This window comes from Podarcis cretensis (assembly GCF_951804945.1).
Source record: "Podarcis cretensis genome assembly, chromosome: 7".
Lineage (NCBI taxonomy): Eukaryota > Metazoa > Chordata > Lepidosauria > Squamata > Lacertidae > Podarcis > Podarcis cretensis.
Window position 1 is genome coordinate 46930652 of NC_137176.1, and position 21013 is coordinate 46951664.

General features: G+C 43.6%; 1 protein-coding gene across 2 annotated transcripts in view; it reads left to right on the plus strand.

The window, feature by feature from the left end:
• The first annotated feature begins 572 nt into the window (after positions 1-572).
• GREB1L (GREB1 like retinoic acid receptor coactivator) overlaps positions 573-21013 on the plus strand; it is a 153921-nt gene continuing 133480 nt past the window's right edge. For both annotated transcript variants that reach the window (XM_079982606.1, XM_079982605.1), the window contains exons 1-2: positions 573-709; positions 18154-18235. The gene's annotated coding sequence lies outside the window, so the exon portion shown is untranslated. The remainder of the gene's footprint in view (positions 710-18153; positions 18236-21013) is intronic.

Here is a 21013-nt window from a genome sequence, read left to right on the forward strand (position 1 = left end):
TCAAATTCAACATCACTTCAGAAAGCCTCTCCTAATCTAAGTTAGGATTGTGGTCCGTGCGGAATCTGGTGGCGATAGCGTATTCCAGAGTACAAGGTTGCGCTATTGTGCTCGTGTCCGCGCGCGCGCGCCCCCAACCCACACGCGCGCACAGCCACCCCTCAAACGTGGCCGGAATCCGCGCGAGAGCCACGACTCTTTGCCCTACTTCTTTCTCCCCCTCTCCGGGACTCTTCCTGAGGCGGAAAGGCGACGCGCTACCAAACCCCACTGAGGCGAGTGGGACGTTTCCGACCACGAGAGCCTCAAAACGCCCTTTCCTCGCCCCCAGTCAGCATGAGGCAAGGAAGACGCCTCTCCTGCCTGCCTCCCTCCCTGTCAGAGCCCCCTCGGAAGAGCTCGAAGGGCCGAATGGACGCGGAGCCCGAGAGCGCGGCTCGGACGCCCCTGGGTCTCTGCCCCTCCCGCCCGGCGAGCCAAGAGGGGCGGCCCCGGCCATGCCAGCCCCCTGTCAGTCTCCGCCCCTCGGCTGGGCCGCTCCTCCTCCTCAGAGCCAGCGCCAGAGAGGCAGCCGGAGAGCGCCAAGCCGATCGCCTTCGGAGAGTTTCGCGGAGCAGCTGTGCGGGAGGGGGCGGGCGGCACGGAAGGCAGAGACGGGGGTCCGGCGAGACCCCCGAGACCCTGCGCTCCTTTTCCTGCTCCTCGCACGGTAAGGAAACACAAGCGACCCCACTTCCCGCAAGGGGGGGGGGCGCTTCGCTTGCCTTTGCTCTGGTGGGATGTTGCAATAACAACAGCGACAATAATTAATAAAAAGCGGCCGGGGCGGGGAAGGGAAGAAGGGGGGGGAAGGGGGGGGTTCGCCGCTCGCTCCTCTCCCGGGAACGGCAGGCCGGGCCGGGCTGCACCAGGAGAGGAAGGGGCTGCGCTTGGAAGGGCTTGTTGAGGGCTCGGGGGGGGGGGTCGTCGGTTCTACATTCCCAGTAAACGTCACTACTTTGGGTGCAAAATGCGCCTCCTTGGGCTGGGGTGGTCGGGCTGCTTTGGGCTGAGGGACCCAGCAAAGTCCACTTTGGACCCAGTTGGAGAGAAGGGAGATTGCAAAAGCGGGGGGCGGAGGGAGAGAGGACCCGGGCGGGAGATCGTGGCCTGCCCCCGAGCCTTGGTCGTCGTCGTCCCCCCCCCGAAGAAGGCTGCATGTGGGTGTCAGATTCGCCAACAGACGGTGCGCCTGGCCCGAGCCCTTCGCTTCCCCCCAAACTTGCTAGGCCAGCCCTCTGCCAACAGGAGGCTTCGCGCGGAGCGACGAGCCTCTGGCCGCGAGAGGCTGATCAGCGCGCTCCGAGTGGGGCGAATCGATCCATCGGGGACGAATGAATTAAACCCACGCGGGAGGAAGTGGGTTGGAAACAATAGATAGTGACTCGCGCGTGTTTCTTTGGACTTGCCTTACCTCGCGCTCCCGGATAGTCTTCTTCCGTGTCGCTGGAAAGTTTTGGGATCCCTTTCGGAGACACGCAGCTGTGGTGACAGTTGGAGGTGACAGGCGCTTCTCTCCGACGGGAGGCGGGCAGGGGGAATTAAAATATAAATAAAAGGAATCGGCAGGAGGGTATTCCTCCTCCGCCCATTCCTGCAACATTTTTGCTCTTGGCGCTCTTTGGGGTTCATAGTTCTTTGGTGGGTGGGTGGGTGAATGAGGATGGCTTTTACGGTACCAATTGGGTTGCTTTCCCCCCTGTTGCAAACTACCAAGTACAGATGCGAGGGAGAAAGAAGTATATTTAGTGTAAAATAAACAAACAAACAAAAAACAACACAGAACTGTGCATGATATCGCTGCTGGGTCCTAAATTTACGGGTGTAAATTTGAAGTAGGAGGAAGGCGGTTGCAGAAGTGCCAAAGTCTGTACAGTGCTGTACTTGCCCGGAACTAGGGAATTGTTCCAGAACACTCAGGGAAACATTTCTATCCTGAATACATACCAGGCTTCACAGTTTTTACTGGACTCAATAATACATGCAGTACCCTGTTTGTTATTTAGTAATATAGACAGATTCTATGCAGATTTACTCCATGGATTTCAGCCGAACAAAATTCCAAGTAGTGGGGTTCCAGTCTCTAGGACTGAATTAAGGATGGCTGGCTGAGAGCACTTATCCTGAGAATGCCTTAATCAGTGCAATACTTTGCATATTTTCTTGGAAGTAAATTCCATCCACAGGGTTTAATGGTACTTGCTTCCAGGAAAACTTGTGTAGGTCTGCTGTCTTGATCTGGAACTCATCCCTTCATAATGCTGATAGTGTAGGATAAAAACCAGAAGAGAGCTGCAGTTGAACTGATTTGCCTGCATCACTTTTTTTGGTTTTTTTATACAGATGTGAAAAATGCAAAATAGAGCTGTAATCCTATGCATACTTATTCAGGAGTGATTCTGCTTGAGCCCAATGGTTCTCAGTAACCATGCATCAATGCCCCATAATAAAAACAGTCTCATGGAAAAAGTCATGGAGTTCAGATTATTTACTTTCTAGTAAATGACTTATATTTGTTTTGCCATCAAATTTATGTCTGTTGCTAATTTTAACAGCTGATATTTTTAAACACCCCATTTTTACTGCTTACTCACTGTTTGTCAATTCATGTTTTAAATATCACGGTTGTGCTTCCTTTTTATTTGTGTTTTAATGTGTTGTGCATGGGTTATAGGATGTAGGTACCCCGATTCCAATATTATGAGTAAGGAGATATATTGTGGTGCAAGACAGATGGTCTGTTGAAGGAGTCAGGGTTAGATATTTAAGAGCTTTCCCTTATTTGTTCTGTTTCCCTCCCAAAGAAACCCAGATTGTGTTGTCAGCAAACCTTTATGCCTGGTGCTGCTGTTCTTGAATGCCACCCAGGACCTGAGCCTGGATGAGGCTGTTGATCTTGCTGGAAATTGGAGACCTCTCTCTTTTGTCTAGGATAGTCAACACAGCACTCTTCAGATGCTGTTGGAATCCAACTGTCATCAGCCCCATCCAGCATCGCCAATGATCAGGGTCATCTGACTGGGTTGCCCCAGCTACTCTGGGAGGCTTCCAACATCTAGAGGGTACCACATTGACTGCCATTGCCATAGTCTATTTTTGATACCATCTCACCTAGCTGGACAGAATGGCAGTTTTTAGGGACCCTTTTTGGTGTATCATCTATCCTGCTGCCCAACAGTATCCCGGCCACAGGTGATAGAAATGGCCTTGGGGTCCTCCTGATAGATATAGCTCAGGACTTCATTGTCACCAAGACAACCATGGGGTTGTTACAAGTCATCTAGGCCCTTTCACATGTAGTAGGGCACACACTCAGTGGTTGTGATCAGTTGTATAGTGTGTGTGTGTGTGCGCACACACATTTTTTACTATTTCCTTGTCATGGTTATCTGGTAACACTGGAATGGGGAACATTGGGCCTTCCAGATGTTGTTAGACTCAGGGACATCTTGAGGGCCATAGGTCACTCCCCTCTGCAGTAATTTTTAGGCTATTGATGACCTTAATGTTTTGGGAGCTGAAGGACTTGTTCAGATTACCTTTGGCATCTGATGGATCCAATGGTTTTCAAACTGCCCTGGGAGATTTTCTTGCTGACATGGCTTGCATTTTTGCTGATACCCTGGTCAGTCTCTGGAATTTGGACTTAATCTGGGTAATCAACCCAGGCTTTCCTAGGTGTTCTGTCCTGCTGGTTAGAACCATATCAGCTCCCTTGTTTTCCAGGGAGCTTGGGAATCAGCTGGTGGATTAACTGGGATACAGATGGAGTAGAAGCTGATAACAAGTCTGATGAAATGCTGGCTAGAGCCATTTGAAGGCCTACTTGGTGGTAAAGGTAGTGTGGAAAAAGAAATACTTTTCTGTTCTCTGCTAATATTACACCTGTGCTGCCTTAGCCTAGTGGAGCTTTTCTAAATAATAAGACATTTTCTCCATCTCGACCCACGGGCAGATTATCTTCAAAAACCAATTGCAGCACCCTTGGTAGACATTTTTCAGATAAAATCATTTGCTTATGCCCCATCTCCAGTTATTCGGTTACAGGAATAAGCCTATAGATCTAGCTGGTTAGTATTGTATGGACAAATTTACGTTATGGATGTACAAGGCATGCTTGAAGAGGTACTGGCTCTCACCTATCCCTCTAACTCTTGCCCATTATGGCTTACAAAAAGTAGCTGAGAGGAAGCAGGTGGGGGGGGGTCTGGGAGGTACCTTTGGAGGTTGGAGCAAGTTTTTCTCGCTTCGTTGAGTGGGGTGGTCATGGAGTTATTTCTGGAGAGCCCCTCCAGCTTCACTTTTTTTTAGCAATTAAGGTCTTAGTCCAATACTTTTATCTGATACTTCCCCACCTTCTGAGGCTAGGTGGATGGTTAATGTAGAGAGGTGCCTGAATTATGGAACATTCTTCTTTTTCAACTCATTGACTTGTCAATTTTAATCTGCTACTTTACTTGTTTCTTTAGAAGTGTTTTACTATTTTATTTTTATGTGATTTGTTTTATTTCTATGTGGTTTTCTTGGGAGCCTTAAGGCAAGTGTAAAATTCAGAATACAAATAATGGACTGCAACATAATACTCCAATTCTAAACACATTTCTTTAGTATTAATTTCCAATGAATTTTGTGGAATGTACTGCCAACCGAGTATGCTTAGAGAGCACAGCTTGAGGCTCTAGTCATAAACAAGGGGTTTACTTGCGTTTAAATGTATAATCTCTAGTTAAATTGTGGTAAGACTAAATCATGTGTGAAAATATGTAGGTAGTTTATTTGGATGATCTGATGAACAACTATGCTACGTCACTGACACTGGGATCTTGCACTTGACTTTAAAAGTAGCCTAGTGAAAAGTAATGCAATCTTAATGGGTTGAAGGGCAGGTAAACAGCTCATACAGTGTTTTTTTTTAAAAAAAACAACAACAACAACACCCAGCCTGAAATTCTTTGTAGTTCAAGCTGCAGGTTGCACAATCTAGTTCTGTCCCATTGCATAGAGGTCAGTGGGACAAAATGGTTAAGTACATGTACTTCAAATAAGTGACTTGCGTTTTACTTTTGTCATTAGTTCAGTTCAGAAGTGGGAGCACACACTATTGTTTGCCAGCCAATTTAGCAACTAGATTTTCGGATTTATGGATTGAAAGGTTGATTGATTTAGCTTATATACTCCTTCATATTTCAACAGAAACCTCTAAGTGGTTTACATATCCCAACGACAAAAAAAATATAAATATAAATATAAAATATAATACTAATTCCACATTCATAATTCCACATACTACTCCTCCCACATTTCAAGTAACACAATTAAGTAACGATAAGTATCTCAAACAATGTACATAGTACATAGTAAAATAAATACGAACTACAATCACACTCTCCTTACACTCACCATATCACTTTAGGCACACAATTCTCACTTCAATTTTTAAAAAATAACTAACTAACCAATAAGCAGGTGCAGAAAAACAAATGCAACAACAACAACCCCTCATCCTGAAACCACTAACTTCCATCCAGTTCTTGGAATTAACTGGTTTATTTGAACAAAGTTCACTACATACTTCAAACATCTCTGAACTACACTTGAAAGTAGTTCCAATAATTGCTGGGTGAATGAAAGGTTCATTTTGGTGTAAAATTATGAACAATTCATATTTGTTCCCTCCCTCCAGTCCTAGATTTCATTTAAAACAAAAAGTAAGTCAATCAGACATATATAACAAAGTTAGAAAGCAAACTATGGAAGAAATGTTCTAAGGTTTATTAGGTTGATATGGAGGTGCTGCTGTTGCTAAGGTTGCTTAGCGACTTAATCACCATGGTTAAGCAACCAACAGGAAGGAACAAGAGGCATTTCCTGTATTTTCCTTGCTGAAGAATTTTGCTGTCTTCCAATACTGGCACAAAGTGCAGGAACCAAGTGCATGATGCCTTGTGACATTAACAGCTGTGTGGCAAGCAAAAATTAAACAGGGTTAGCCTTTTCTGGCATGGAATTACAATTTTAGGGGAAGCATCACCTGTTAATATTCTGTCTGTCAAACATTTTATTATATGATTATGGTCCCAATTTACTTTTAGACCCTTTACTTCATCACACAGCTTGTAACATTCTGAATGCGAAAGACAAACTTTTTATGAACTAAAAAGTTAATTTGGATAAACTTGAACTGAACTACCGTATATTTCAGTGTATAAGACTAGGGGTTTTTTAGGTTTAAAATTGGGGCTCATCTTATACATGGGTAGTGCTGAGGGGTGTTTTCTTAATTTGGAGTCCCCAAAAATAGGGGGCATCTTATACATGGGAGTTTCTTATACATGGAAAAATACAGTACTTTATTTTGTAGAAGGAAAAACTTAATCTGGAACCAGCTCCTTTTAGACAGGATGAACTTGAACTCAAACTGCTTCCTTTTTGGAGTGAACTTTCCAAGCACCGTTTCCACCCAGTTTCTCACCAAGGAAATGCCCCTCTTTTCACCTAGGGAGTTAAGGACCTTCCCCATAAACAGACTCTCTCCCTGCAGGGAGTCTGGCACAGCCACTAGCACACCTAATGCTTACCACCTTGCAGGGGGCATCCCTGTCAGATAAATATAAAAACAAACTCCCTTCAAGAATAATAATACTCTAAGAACAACACAGAAGAGGGTAGTGCCCTTGCTCTTATGACAACCCCAAAGTGAAAACCCAAAAGGAATTATCCCCTTTGGTGTCACCCTTTTGGATCTAATCCCTGCCCACTAGGGTTGCCCAACCACATTATCGTGGTTTGCTTTTTTATATCTATGTGCATCAAATGCATAGGCATAGCCAGAGGGTGCAGGGGGGGGCAGCTGCCCACCTAAATCAAGTAAATAAATAAAAATAACTAACTAACCAACCAACCAACAAGGTCACAGATAGCTCAGTTCTGCCCCCCCCCGAAAACCTAGTCCTGCCCCCTAACATAAATCCTGGAGCAAATGATGATCAGTTGCTTAAAATCTTGTCGACCACTGTCACACCTTCATGAGAGTATTAATAAATGAAATATTTTTTATTAAAAAACACTGAACTGAAGTTTTAAAAAACAGCAACATTAGAAATCAGTGTATTCTACAACAAAAGCTTTTCAAGTAAGTGTTATGGCACTTTGAACACAGTCAAACTTATATCTGCCTCATCTGTTATCTTTTAGATGTCAGGTAAAGTCTGTGTGTTTCTATGGACTGCTGGTGGCCGATTTGTTTATAGTTTAGGCTGTTTGGTTCAATGTGTAGAGTTAATTTTACCACTTTTCTCATCATGGAATCGTAGTGAAAGGAAAAAAGTACCTAGTGGAATCTTCCCATCTATTGTCCCCAATCCATGTCATTTTGCTCAGTGTCGTATATAATGATGGGTAGGAAACCTGTGACCCTCAGAGTATTGGTGGGCCACAGCTGGTGATGCTTAGGTACACTGACTTAATGTTTCTGAAAGGAAAGCTTGGCAAGCAGTCGTTAGCGGAGGAAGAGGAGTGCGGGGGCAGCACACGGCTACCGGCAGCGTGATCCCGGTAGGGTGCCATCGCGGCTGCCCCCCGCCCTCACTGGGTGCCACACCCCTGCAGACGGCGTGCCCTGCCCCGCCCCTGCAGTTGGTAAATCTGGAAAACATCCAGCTACAGCCAGTATGCAGACTGAGTGTGTTGCTTCCCAAGACATCTGTCATAGTGGTTCCATGAATAAATCTCAACTGAGTTTAGCTATAGAAAGTGTTGTGTGAAAACTGTAACAATGCAATTGTAGGCATATTTATACAAGTGTTAGTCCCACTGACTTCAGTGAATAAAAGTCCTCTGGGTTACAGCAGAGACCCTACAATGAGACCCTATATTTTCCTTTCAATGTTTTCTTTAGAAACATTTATATAAGCAATGCTTTAAATGTCAAACCATATTTTAACTTTTAAAAATCCCAAACTAGGAGTGCCATTTTGAATCCCCATGACGGGGTGAGCTCCCGTTGCTCAGTCCCTGCTCCTGCCAACCTAGCAGTTTGAAAGCATGTCAAAGTGCAAGTAGATAAATAGGTACCGCTCCGGCGGGAAGGTAAACGGCGTTTCCATGCACTGCTCTGGTTCGCCAGAAGCGGCTTAGTCTTGCTGGCTGTACGCCGGCTCCCTCGGCCAATAAAACGAGATGAGCGCCGCAACCCCAGAGTCGGTCACGACTTGACCTAATGGTCAGGGGTCCCTTTACCTTTACCTAAAACCAAAGATTCTGATGGAAATAGAACATACTTCCTGTTTTCTTCCTTTCAGCCTACCTAAACAAGCCATTGCCTTAAAAAAAGACAGAAAGAGTGGGCAGAGTACTGTTGCACTCAAGCTCTGCTTTCAGACTTCCCACAGGCATCTTGCTAGCCACTGTGAAGATGCTGGACTGGATGGGTCATTGGCTTGATTCAGTAGGCTTTCCTTTTGTTCTCAAGTAGAAAGCAGAGTGCAGTCAGATGGTGTTAGCATATTTGCCGAGTCCATGCTTTTGCTTATTCAGGGATCCTTCCCTTCTGAACCTTTGGAACTGCTTCTAGATGTTGGTGAAAAGAGGCAACAGATTCTGCTCCCTACATGTTGTGCATACTTCAAAGCTTCTGCAAGAAGGGCTTGCCCATTCCTGGCCCACTACTCTTCTCCCTCACTGCCCTAACTAGGGCTTCCTCTCCTTCCCTTGAGGAGCTTCTTCCATGAGGAAGAGATTAGAAGGCTGCCTGTCGTAGAGTGTGCCTTGGTGCGAAGGCAGTGTTACGTTAAGCCAGGCATCCCCAAACTCGTCCCTCCAGACTCCCATGATCCCTAGCTAACAGGACCAGTGATCAGGGATGATGGGTATTGTAGTCCCAAAACATCTGAAGGGCCGAGTTTGCCTATGCCTGTGCTAAGCCCTGCACCGCAATGATTTTTCCCCCCATTTTGACTGGCTGAAATGAACTAGGAACAGCACAGCTCCATAATACAGCATGGTTTAATTGAACGTCTCTACTTTTTGCCTGGTTACCAGGCATTGTAGTGCCTGATTAATTGGAGTCATTAAAAACAAACAAATCATATGGTGAAGATTAAAAAGAAAGACGGGGGTCATAGCTTCATCTTAAAGCACTTGCCTTTAAAGGTACCAGATTCAATTACCAGTCTCTCCTGGTAGAGGAGAGAAAGATCCTTGTTTAAAACCCTGGAGCTGCACCCAGCCAATGTAGACAATCCTGAGCTACGTGGACAAATGATCTGACTTGGTATAAATCAGTTGCCTAGGTAATACCAACCAAATGTTGTTGGCCCCAGTAAAAATGCATACTAAAAACGTCCACACAGTTGTTGTTTTTAACTTGGGTAGCTGTTGTCTCTCTCCATCACAACAAGCATCAGGGATGAACATTGCTGGAGACCTGCCAAGGCCTGTGTCTCAGCAGAGAACCCCTTGACCCTCAATTGCTCTCAAAAGCCTGTTTATCTGTGCTCTGTAAGTGAGGGAGCCATGACAGCAGCAGCAGCACCAGGAGGAGCTTCTGCTTACATTATCCTCTTCCTTTGGACTGCTGTGCATATTGGACCCAGAAGAAGAGTCCAAAAGAATAGGCAATGGAGATAGAGGCAAGGTGGGTCCATTCAAGGTGGCGGGAACTGATGGGTCTTGCCTGGGGATACCACCCACAAGCTGGAATTGGCACTCCTCCCCTTGTTACATGGGATCTTGCTTTCTCCAATTCTCCATTTTTTTCCTGTTGTCATTCCCACTGAGTTCCCTAGTTAATGTTTTTAGGACTGTGCCCTTGACTGTCTGTTTACAGCTTTACGAGATACTTGTACCAACTGCTGGGGCTGCATGAGAAGTATGGCATGTAACTTTTCCCCATTGGAGACGATGCACTAGCTAGATTGCAAAATGTTGCTATCAATCAGTCCCTCTAATAACAAACTCGAGTGTTGACTGCTGATGGAAGTGGAGCCAAAACAGGAAAACTGGGAAATAAGAAGGGTGATATCAGTATGTCCAGGGGAACTACAGGGTTTGCAGAAGCACAAAAATGGTTTTAGGAACCCCCAAAACCTAAGAGGAGAATTACAACTAAAAGGGAAAAGCCCATTGAGTACTGAGCAGACTTAATGGCCACAGATGGTTCAGTATCGTAACAGTGGAAAAGAGAAAAGAAAGAATAAAAATATAAAATGAAGGGAGGGGGCATGGAATGGTCTCCTGGGGGAGGCCATGGCCAGCTGGAACCCCAGTAAGGACTACTCCTGCTAGGGCAGGGGTCTGCAACCTTTAAGACAAAAACAGCCACTTGGACCCGTTTCCGAAGAAAAAAAAAACTGGGAGCCGCAAAACCATTACAACATTTAAAACAAATATATCTCCGGAGCCGCGATCTGATAGCGGGCAGGAAGGTGATGTCGGGACGGTGCGTGACTAATGCACATACCGCCCCCATGCGACGTCACAGCCAGTACAGCGCCCGCCACAGTGGGGAGTGTCGGGGCGCACAATGCGCCTCCTCCCCTCGCTAGTATCCACCCCGGAGCCGCGGCAAAGGTGTAAAAGAGCCACATGCGGCTCCGGAGCCGCGGGTTGCTGACCCCTGTGCTAGGGGACAAGTAGACATTGCAACATTTGGTAGCAGATCTCACATAGGTATAATTTTAAAGCACAGTAGCGAAAGAAGGCATCTTTCCAACTCTGGAATGGGTTTGCTTCAGTGCCATGAAGATTGCATGCTACTCCAGTTGTGGAGCGAACTGTGTACTTACCTGGTGATAATCCGTTGAGTCTTTCTTTGATATGCATTGTACATCCATTTGATTTTTTTTTTTTTTGAAAAAAATCACCCCAAATTCTTTCACATTAAATGATCAGTCCACTGCTGTGAAATAATTCCCTCCCACCACCCCCGCCTGAGACTGATAGTGGAGAAAGCTGTTACAAAAGTCATTTTGATGGCTGGTTATTCTAGCTGCATACACTTTGAATAGAACGTTTTGTGTCTTGGAACAGAATCCAGCTGTCTGTCTACTTGGCACAGCTTGTGACCAGGAACACATTCTACCAGTTCTTTGAAAACCAGAACATTGGTTTCTGAGTGCAATTCAGGAATTTTGTTTCAGTTTCCCCTCCCCACCCTACCCGAAAGTTCTCTGTGATTGATCGTGACTCTTTAACAATTCCCCACCCCCAATGTTAAGGACAACCGAGAGAGCTGATTGAAATAGCATTATCTGGCTTGGGCTTTGTTTTGCTTTTGAGTCTGGAATCTGTTTAATCTATGCGGCACAGCAACAAAAGGCAGGCTTTGCTGAAATTTAGTACAATACCTTGCATTTAATACATAATCTACATAGAGCAATTGGGATCTAAGAAATTTTAAATAAAGGTTATCACTAGGGTCTCTTCCCTTCTGCAGGTGGAATCACCTGGAAAAAAACACCTCTAATACAGATCTTAATGTATTCTTAGCCACTCTTATTCTTCTTCCTAGTGAACTTTTGCAAGCTAGAAGACAAGAGCAGCCTGCCTGTAAAGGTTTCCTTGTTTATTTAATTTGTCACCTCACCCCATCCTGAAGAGATCCAAATTCACAGATGGCTCCTGTCTCCCTTACAAACACTGTCTTGCACACTAGCTGATAAGTCTGTGTTCATAACCTCAGTGTGATTCGCAATTAGCTGTAGTGTTGCTACTGCCACTGATGCCAAATGGGGATAAGGGGAGGGGGCCGACTCTGGGAATAAAGGTAAGGGGTGAAAGGATAAAGCAACTTGCGAGCCAGCTGTTCTCCTGGAATGTCTAGCGAATGGTATTTACAACTTGCCTCAGGGTGATGATGGGCTACACAATGAACTTAATTTCTGAGTTTGGAATAAATATTTCATTCATGTAAAAGGATAGGCACTCAATCTTCACGGGGGTTAAGGAGACCCTTGAGGACGTGGAAGAGTTACTGGGGAGGAGGTCATGCATTGCTGGGATTCTGGTACCTCTGGTGGTTTGGGGTTTGGAGGGGTCAAAGACCTGCTATTATTTCTGTAGCCGAGTCCTGTCTCCAGCATTCTAGAGCTGCCTAATTAGCATGAAAGGGGAGCTTTTTAGCCACAGTATGCTTGAAAGATTGTAAGAAAAATGAAAACACAAGGCACTTGAGTTTCAAGAGAATAGCATGAAGGCAGCAGTGTACCTAGGGGTTGACTAGGTTGGCCCCTGCCAAGGGTGCAAGCCCAGGGGGGTGCAAAAATCTCACCTCTCCACTCTGGCTCAGAGTTGCTTTGAGCCTGCCCACTCACCGGGCAGAAGGGTCAATGGAGGAGGAGGAGGAGAAGGGGAAGGAGAGGCGGAGCAGAGCAGACGTGACCCCGATGGCTGCAGAGGAAAGGTGCCATAGCACAAACTTTTGGGATTTCTGGTCCATGGTCTCTCCAAGCTTTGGAGGAGCCAATGCAGCTCCTTGCCAAGGGTGCAAGGGATCCTAGGCATGTGTCTGCGTGTGGGTTCTGTTATGTACAATGGAACTTCATGGAAAACACAACTTAATTCACTCTGAAATATGTTATTGGAGCACTCCAAGGAATTTGCCCTTGTATGTGCACAGAAAATAGTAGATATTGCTGAAAGGCAACATTGATCACAGTGATGCATCCCTAATTGTTATTGTATAATTATCAGATGATTGTATAATCTTAGAATGGGTGTGACAGTCATGAAGGGACCCTGAACTTTGCATTTGCCTCTACACTACTGTCTGCAACACTCCTGTTGGGATGGAAACTCCCACCCACAGCTCCACTTTATCAGAAGATGGTAAGAAGCAGCTGTCCTCCTGATTCATGTGTAGTGAAGTGGTCCTGTTACCCAGTCTTCTGCTCAGGGAGTAGCATATAACAAATACAATCTATATAAAAGAAAATGCAAACTTAAAACCATGCAATCTAAAAGCAGCATTGTAGATAAAAATAGCAGCAGAAATTTTTATTTTATTTATTATGTGCACCTTCACCTGATGGTCCCAGGGCAGAGAATACATACATGTACTAAACCCAAAAATTCACAATATAAAACTAAACAGAATGCATGCACATCATTAGTCAGTATTAGCCACACCCGCCAAACACCTTTTGGTACTAATAGCCCTTGTGATGAGGAACAAATGTGGCTTTAATGCTGTGGTCCTAGGAGCTGTTTTGTGACGCTATTATTGTGTAAGTTTGGTCACTGAAACTCCCCTTTCTGTCTTTCTTTCTGTTGGTACCTGCTGGCAGGGAGCTAGTAGAAAACAAGATACCTACCACTACCTATTTTTGAAGGTCCCCACTACATATATCATCAGTAGGCATGCATGAAAGGATTGGAAAGGAAAAGAAGAATTATTATTTTAAGGGATCTCATACTCCCGCCCCCTTCATTTTCCCGAATAGAAGCCGCACCTTTAAAATTCAAGGGGGGAAAAAGAAAAAAAGACAATACCTGAATATAAGCCGTTCCCTTAAAATTCCTCAGGCACTCACACCCGTTCCGTTTTACCGTGTGTCTGTTTCAGCAGTAATATCATAAAAACCAGTTTCTGTAAGGTTGCGAATTTAAGCCACACTTTAACTTTTCACGGTTGGAATTTGGAAAAAAAGTGAGGCTTATATTCGGGCCAATATGGTAAGTTTCACCCTCATTTCCTGGTTCTGAGACTAGCAGCTGCTTTGGCACTCAGCTTTTTATTGTTGGGCACAGGATTGTTGGGTTCAGGATTGGGCATAGCTGTGATGTTGCCCTTTTGTGCCCTGTATTCTGCCATCAGACTGAGATCTGGTATCCATTATATTCCTTGCAAAGAGAAAGGTGCACGTTGTACTCCTCACACAAAGAAAAGGTGCAATTTCTAAAATATAGAAGGCTTTGATAAAGAGGATGGTCCCTCCACCACAACCAGTCACCACCAAGATCATCCAGCAGTTTCATGGAGATTTTCTTGATTATTGGTATTAATCTAAGTGCTTGCTTAGATTACACCCATGAGAGGCAATGCCTGGGACCAATTTAAAGTGTTCTCTCTCTTTTTTCCAATAGAGACACTTTTTAAACAACAGCTGTGTGATTAAAAAAAATTGACGGACATAGGTACCGTAATTTTGTATTTATCTTTTTGTAAATTGCTTTGAGGTTTTTGTTTTGTTTTGTTTTGTTTACAATCAAGAGGTATATAAATACATGTCAGTAAAGGGCTTAATAACTTGAACTAGGCATTTGTGAGAAGCATAGCCCAAAGTTAGGAAATAACTTTGACTCACTTTTATGGATAAATCCGCACCTATTGAATATCTGCCTGTTCCACATGTGTTAAAATCACAGTGGCTCCACCAGGGAAAAAGCAGCAATCCCAGGGTGCATAATAAGTAATAGCTATCGCAACAGCTCAGTGTTAGGACCTGTGTCTAGTGTCAGGTTGAGCTCTGCCTTATATAAGGTGAGTTATTTTAAGGTTACCAGATTTTTTTCAGTGAATCCGGGGACACTTTTCAAGTTCAATGGATTTTGTATGGGGACTGATTTGTAAATCCAGGGACTGTCCCCAGGAAACGGGGACGTCTGGTAACCTTAAGTTAATTGCACCAGTATTATGCTTGCTAAAGAAAAATAATATCTAGTCTCATCATAATTCATGCAAAAAAGGTGAACCTACCTAATCTGCACTTTCTGAAACAAATACGCAGTCTGAAACACAGGCATTCTTCTAAATCTGCACTTCTCTGAATTTTGCAATGCAGTTCTCCAGCCAAGTAAAGAGTACAAAAATCCATATGCCTCAACATGGTGTCCTTGATGTGTTTTGTACTCCCATCAGCTCCAGCCAGCTTGGAAAACTGGGAGTTGAAGTCCATAACTTGAGGACACCAGATTGGGGGGAGATGACCTAGAGGACTTGGATGATAATTCCAGGTGTGGGTTGCAATGGAGAGAAAAAATGCAATACAGTTTGTACGTTTCATCAGCACTCATCTATTTTATGTTTTCCCTATTCTCATACTGAATTCCCTATTCTCTAGTACAGTGGTACATTGGGTTACATACGCTTCAGGTTACATATGCTTCAGGTTACAGACTCCGCTAACCCAGAAATAGTACCTTGGGTTAAGAACTTTGCTTCAGGATGAGAACAGAAATCATGCAGCAGCAGAAGAAGGCCCCATTAGCTAAAGTGGTGCTTCAGGTTAAGAACAGTTTCAGGTTAAGAACGGACCTCCAAAACGAATTAAATACTTAACCCGAGGTACCACTGTATGTACGTTTCATCAGCACTCATCTATTTTATGTTTTCACTATTCTCATACTGAATTCCCTATTCTCTAGTACAGTGGTACCTCAGGTTACATACGCTTCAGGTTACATACACTTCAGGTTACAGACTCCGCTAACCCAGAAATAGTATCTCGGGTTAAGAACTTTGCTTCAGGATGAGAACAGAAATCACGCGGTGACGTGGCAGCAGCAGGAGGCCCCATTAGCTGAAGTGCTGCTTCAGGTTAAGAACAGTTTCAGATTAAGAACGGACCTCCGGAATGAATTAAGTACGTAACCAGAGGTACCACTGTACTGAAAATATTCTAGTGTTTGACAATAGTAGTGACCTCTTTTTATTAATGAAACAAAGCCTCTTTTTGTTACCTGCATATGTTTCTTGAGAAGGAGGAGTCGGCTGCATAGTTAGGGCATGTTCTGCTTACCGCAGTCTCCACACAGATCTGCAGTTGTCTTTAAACCAGGATAGTTGCGAAATTGCTACGGCAGTGAAGGGATTTCCAGATGCTCCATACGCTCTCCTTCCACAGTTCTTGGTTCTGTGCGTGGTTAATTCTTATCTGCTTACTGTGAACTGCATCCAAAACATGAATATATGTTCAGTTTTACAAGCTGATTCTGAAGGTTCTTGTGCGGAGGCCAGCCCTTTTGATGTCAGCCGCACTTATCTCCAAGTAAGCATCCTTAAGACTGCAGCCTTAGCTGACTGTCTTGCTCCCTGTCCTCAGTTCTGAGACTGACCTTCACCATTTCCGAGTGCAAATTGTGAGTTCTGAGTAACTCTGTATAATGTCAGGAAAGAGAACAGCTGCTTATCAGGAGAATTGGATTACATGTGCGACATTGAAATAGGTGAGTGGGAGGTTGCCTTCAGCCATTAATGACATAAAAAAGAGCATATGGAGGGAAAATTAGTGTAGTTTGCTGGTGAGATTTGGGGAAATATATATAAAAGACTTCTAATTCCCCATCCAGGTTGTAACTGTTACAATACAAATGGTAATGGTGAGTGAATTACTGCTGTGGCAGTTAAATGATGACATCTAAGGACGCATTAGATGGGATCCAAAGAGTCTTTATAAGCAAGAATGCTTATTTTGTTTATTTAGCATTTCTGTACCATTTATCTGCAGTTTTCAAAGGAAAATCCAAGTGCTGCTCAAAATATGAAAGCTGCAACAATAATTGGAAAAAACCCACTTTCAACAAGCAATAAAACTTCACAAATAAACTGAAAAAGATTGTTTTTTAAGAGCAGGTGTTGGTATTGAAAAGCACAGGAGATAAGGTCAAACCCTTGCTGTGCCACACAAGACAAAGACTAGTGAGGTGGAGCTGCCATCCTAAAGTGCTCTCTTTTGGTAGCAGTCCAGCAATTTGGAACAGATGGACTGCCAGACAGTGCCATATACTCCTGAAGAATTTGATGATCAATTTCATCAGAAGCCACTGAAAGGTCCAGAAGAGTGAACAGTTTCTTTCCCTCTGTTTCTGTCTCCATCTGTCTCTTCTCTCTCTCTCTCTCTCTCTCTCTCTCTCTCTCTCTCTCTCACACACACACACACACACACACACCAGTTTGTGAATAGGGACAAAACAATGTGGCTTCTCACTTTAGCTCAGTTCTAAACCCTGACTGGACTGAGTCTAGAAAATCCATTCAATACGTGGTTTACTTGTACTGTTTGCTTGATCATTTTCTTCAAGAGAGAGGCTTCCTGTTTTGGGCTTTAAATGTCTGCAGAAAACATTTGTATGCCACCTAGCTTCTGCACTCAGTTAAGAAATTACTGTAATGGCTAGCTGATCTCAGATTTTAAATTTTACATGCTTTCTATTGTATATGTGTATGGTTGTTGCAAACTGTTTATATATTTTTTAATTAAAAGCAGTATGCAAATACTTTGAATGAATGAATGAATGAATAGACAGTTCCCTGCCTCATAGGCCAGAACGTGGGTTTGACAAGCTTGAATAATGAGCTTGTTGTGCCTTTTAGGAACAAGAAAGGAGGAAGAGAGTTGTAGCAAAAAAACATTCCTCGTGAGTAAGTGTTTTAAGAAAATAATATTTCTTAGGTTCAGATGTCTGCATCAGTTTGAGTGCAGTTTCTTTCCTTGATATGTATGCAATCAGGGCCATATCACAATTACAATACACATTTATATTTGGAGAACCTGTGTTGAGAAAGCATGTGATTCAGGGAAACCTTTACACAATTAAAAAGGAAGTAAGTCAGGTGGGTCTATAAATTAAATGCAGTAGTTCTAAATGAATTTAATGAAAAAATTAGAATGGACGTTTGTTATGTAGGAAACTGAAAACGTATGCTCATTGAGAATAATGTTAGTAAATGTCTTGCCATTGTTGGTTTTATGCTGTATTAATACATATGTTCACAGAATACAAGTTAATGTAAGTTTTTTCAGAAGCCATGGAATGGCTAAGCAGTGCAATTGTACACCTGATTACAATTGTGAAATCAGGTATGCATGTTGTGTTAGGTATAATAACCTCAGCAGAACCTTTGCATGATCTTACAGGACCTATCAAATTCCATGTTTTTACATTGCTGAGTGTGTTGCGAATATGTGTGTATACAAAAAATGATTCTTTTAAATATGATTTTAATATACTTTTATTAACTGGTGATTCTGTAAATTATTGCAAGCTGAAGACACTGGCTATCTTGAGATAAACGGTGAGCACGTTATTATTTTAAGTTTTAAGTATTGTGAAGATAAATGTTCAATTTGTTCATTATATTTTTTAATACAACTATTTATTTATTTTTGTATGTAGAACTTATGCATAAGGCACTGCTGTACAGGAATACATGCCCCTGAGAGAAGCAGACCAAGCTGAAACACATCTGGCATTCCAGGTATTCAACAAACATCACTGAAGAATATTAAGAAAATTAACAAGCTATGCTGAGTTTTTCCGTCTTAGTCCTGTCATTATATGTTTTTTGCACATGCTGTGATTACATTATTATTATATTTTTACAGTTCATCTTTTTAGCAATCTGAAATTTCTGTTTCCTATAGCTTTTGTTTAAAAGTTGTACATCCTTAGTTGTTGTTTTTAATTGTATCCTTTTTATTTTTTTTCATTATACGGTTCAACTTTTTTGAATTGTTTGTATTCCATAAACACTCGTAGGCATTATAGCCACCAGGTTTAGTCTATAAATTGGTTGACACGATAGCATATTTACCGTTCATAGTTTGTTTGCTTTGCCTTTTGTTTCTGTTTCTCACCTTAAAAAAGGGGGCTGGCCACATGAACCAGAAAAACTGTCTGCGGACAAACGTTGGCTCCCTCGGCTAGTAAAGCGAGATGAGCGCCGCAACCCCAGAGTCGTTCACAACTGGACTTAACTGTCAGGGGTCCTTTACCTTTAAGAAGCCCTAAAAGAGTTGAGCCCAGGCTGTTTAAAACACTGTCTCTTGTCATATGAACTGGCCCAAATGCTTCAATTGGCAGCAAAGACCCTCCCATCCCCAGCTGGGGCACAGTGAGTGGGCATACAAGAGGACCTTTTCAGTGCTGATACCATGGCTTTGGAAATCCCTGCAGAGGCAACTAATCTCCTTTTTGCCTTTCAATGGGAAGTGAAGATGCTGCTGTCCATGTGGGTATTGGTTCATTGTTTGTTTCTAAATGTAGGGCCTTCTTAGGAATTAGTTTAAATTTAATGACTTCTAGGCTCTCTTTGTTGATTGGAGTGATAATTGCTCCTGGTTTGTTTTTAGCTGTGTTTTATTTATTTTTTTATATTGCTTTGTTGGGTGTCTTTTATGATTACCCGGTACTTTGAAGGTCCCATTTTGGGGATGTGAAAGAAGTTGCATTATATGATGATATAAAAGCCTTGTCAAACTGATTTTTTCATAATGACTTTCTTATATAGTGGTTTTGAATGTGTAACAGCTTCTCCCTGCCCCCTTCCCCCCTCCAGCTGTATCTGGTGCTGCTGCAATGTGTGGGAGGCAACGTGAACCAGTGGTTAGATTACATATTCCCTATAATATTTCTGTGGAGTCAAGATTATAGCTCGTTTTAAACGTAATTCTTCACTGAAATTTCCTCTGCCACTTGCTGAATTGCAATTTGCACAGCTGCTGCAGATCAAAGTTGGCGGAGGAGTATGTGCTTGGAGTTGTTTTGGGAAATCACCCGTTTAAGTTGACATGAGGCTTGGAAACTATTCAAATGTGGTGAGAAGGCATCTCATGCTGCTCGCAGCATCATCAAACACAGGAAGTCAGGAAGTGGGCTGGAGTAACATATAGAAAGAAAAGGAAAATAGTCTTATTGTGAAAGTTCCCTTCTGTACAGTTACTGGGAGAGCCAACAGGAAAGAGTCTGTTTCTACTACAGTGGTACCTTAGTTTAAGAACAGCTTAGTTTATGAACAACTTGGATTAAGAACGCTGCAAACCCAGAAGTAGGTGTTTTGGTTTGTGAACTTTGCCTTGGAAGCAGAACATGTTCCGCTTTCTGTTGAGTGTGTTCCATTTGTAAATTGAGTCCCCTGCTGCTATGGGAAAGCACATCTTGGTTTAAGAATGCTTTGGTTTAAGAACGGACTTCCAGAACGGATTAAGTTCGTAAACCAAGGTACCATTGTACTACTCAGAACACAGAATGAAACAATCTGAGTATTCTCTTTTAGTGCAGAATTACCTCCCACTCTCGGACATAGTTATAGCTGGTTAACTAAGGAAGGGGACCAACCCCTCCCAAATGAACAACAGTTTAGATAAAAACAGATAAAATGTGAATACGGGAATCCACAAGTGTACCGTGGCTAGCCCATCCTTAGTGGGGTACTGTGATAATGCCTCTTACACATCACAGAGAAACATGTGGATACTCCTGTGTGGGTCTACAGCAGCCTCCCCCAACCTGGTGCCCTCCTGATGTTTTGGACTACAGTGCTGGCTGTGACTGATGGGAGTTGTACTCCAAAACACCAGAGGGCACCAGACTGGGGGAGGCTGATCTGCAGGTTGCCTTACCAACTGCATAAGACAGTCAATGCTTGTGAAGCAAAGCTCACTTATTACTTTTATGCAGCCTGAACCTAGGTATGTGCAGCAGCATAGCTAGCCGCCTGGGGCGATGTGTGCGCCCTGTGCCCGGGGGCAGAGCAAGCTGCCCATGGGGTGGGGTGACCTGGGCAGGGCGCAATGCAGAGACTCCCCCTCAGCTGTAGGGCGGTTGAGGGGGAGGCAATGGGCAGACGCAAGCTCCACACTGCCGTTTCGGGCAGAGCATGCAGGCACCCGAGCCACCATGTCAGTCCCAGAAGAGATGTGTGGCTCGGTCAAGCTGCAGGCCCTGTGGTAAGTGCTGCCCCCCATGATGTGGCACCCAGTGCACCCCGTACCCCCCAAACTATGCCTTTGGTCATGTGTACTCAGGAGCAAGCCTCACTGTGCTTGGAGGAATTTAGTTCCAAATATGGAATGTATAGGAACCCAGTCATAGCGTTTGAACACATCGTTACTTAGGCTATGTTGTCATATTTGAGGCTTTTTCCTCATGCTGTTCTTATCTGGGATTTGGCTGTTTAGAAATAACCGTGGGTTTATTTAGATAGTTTATTTAAGAAGTAGAGTGGTTTGCTTTGCATAAAATGCAAAAACAATAA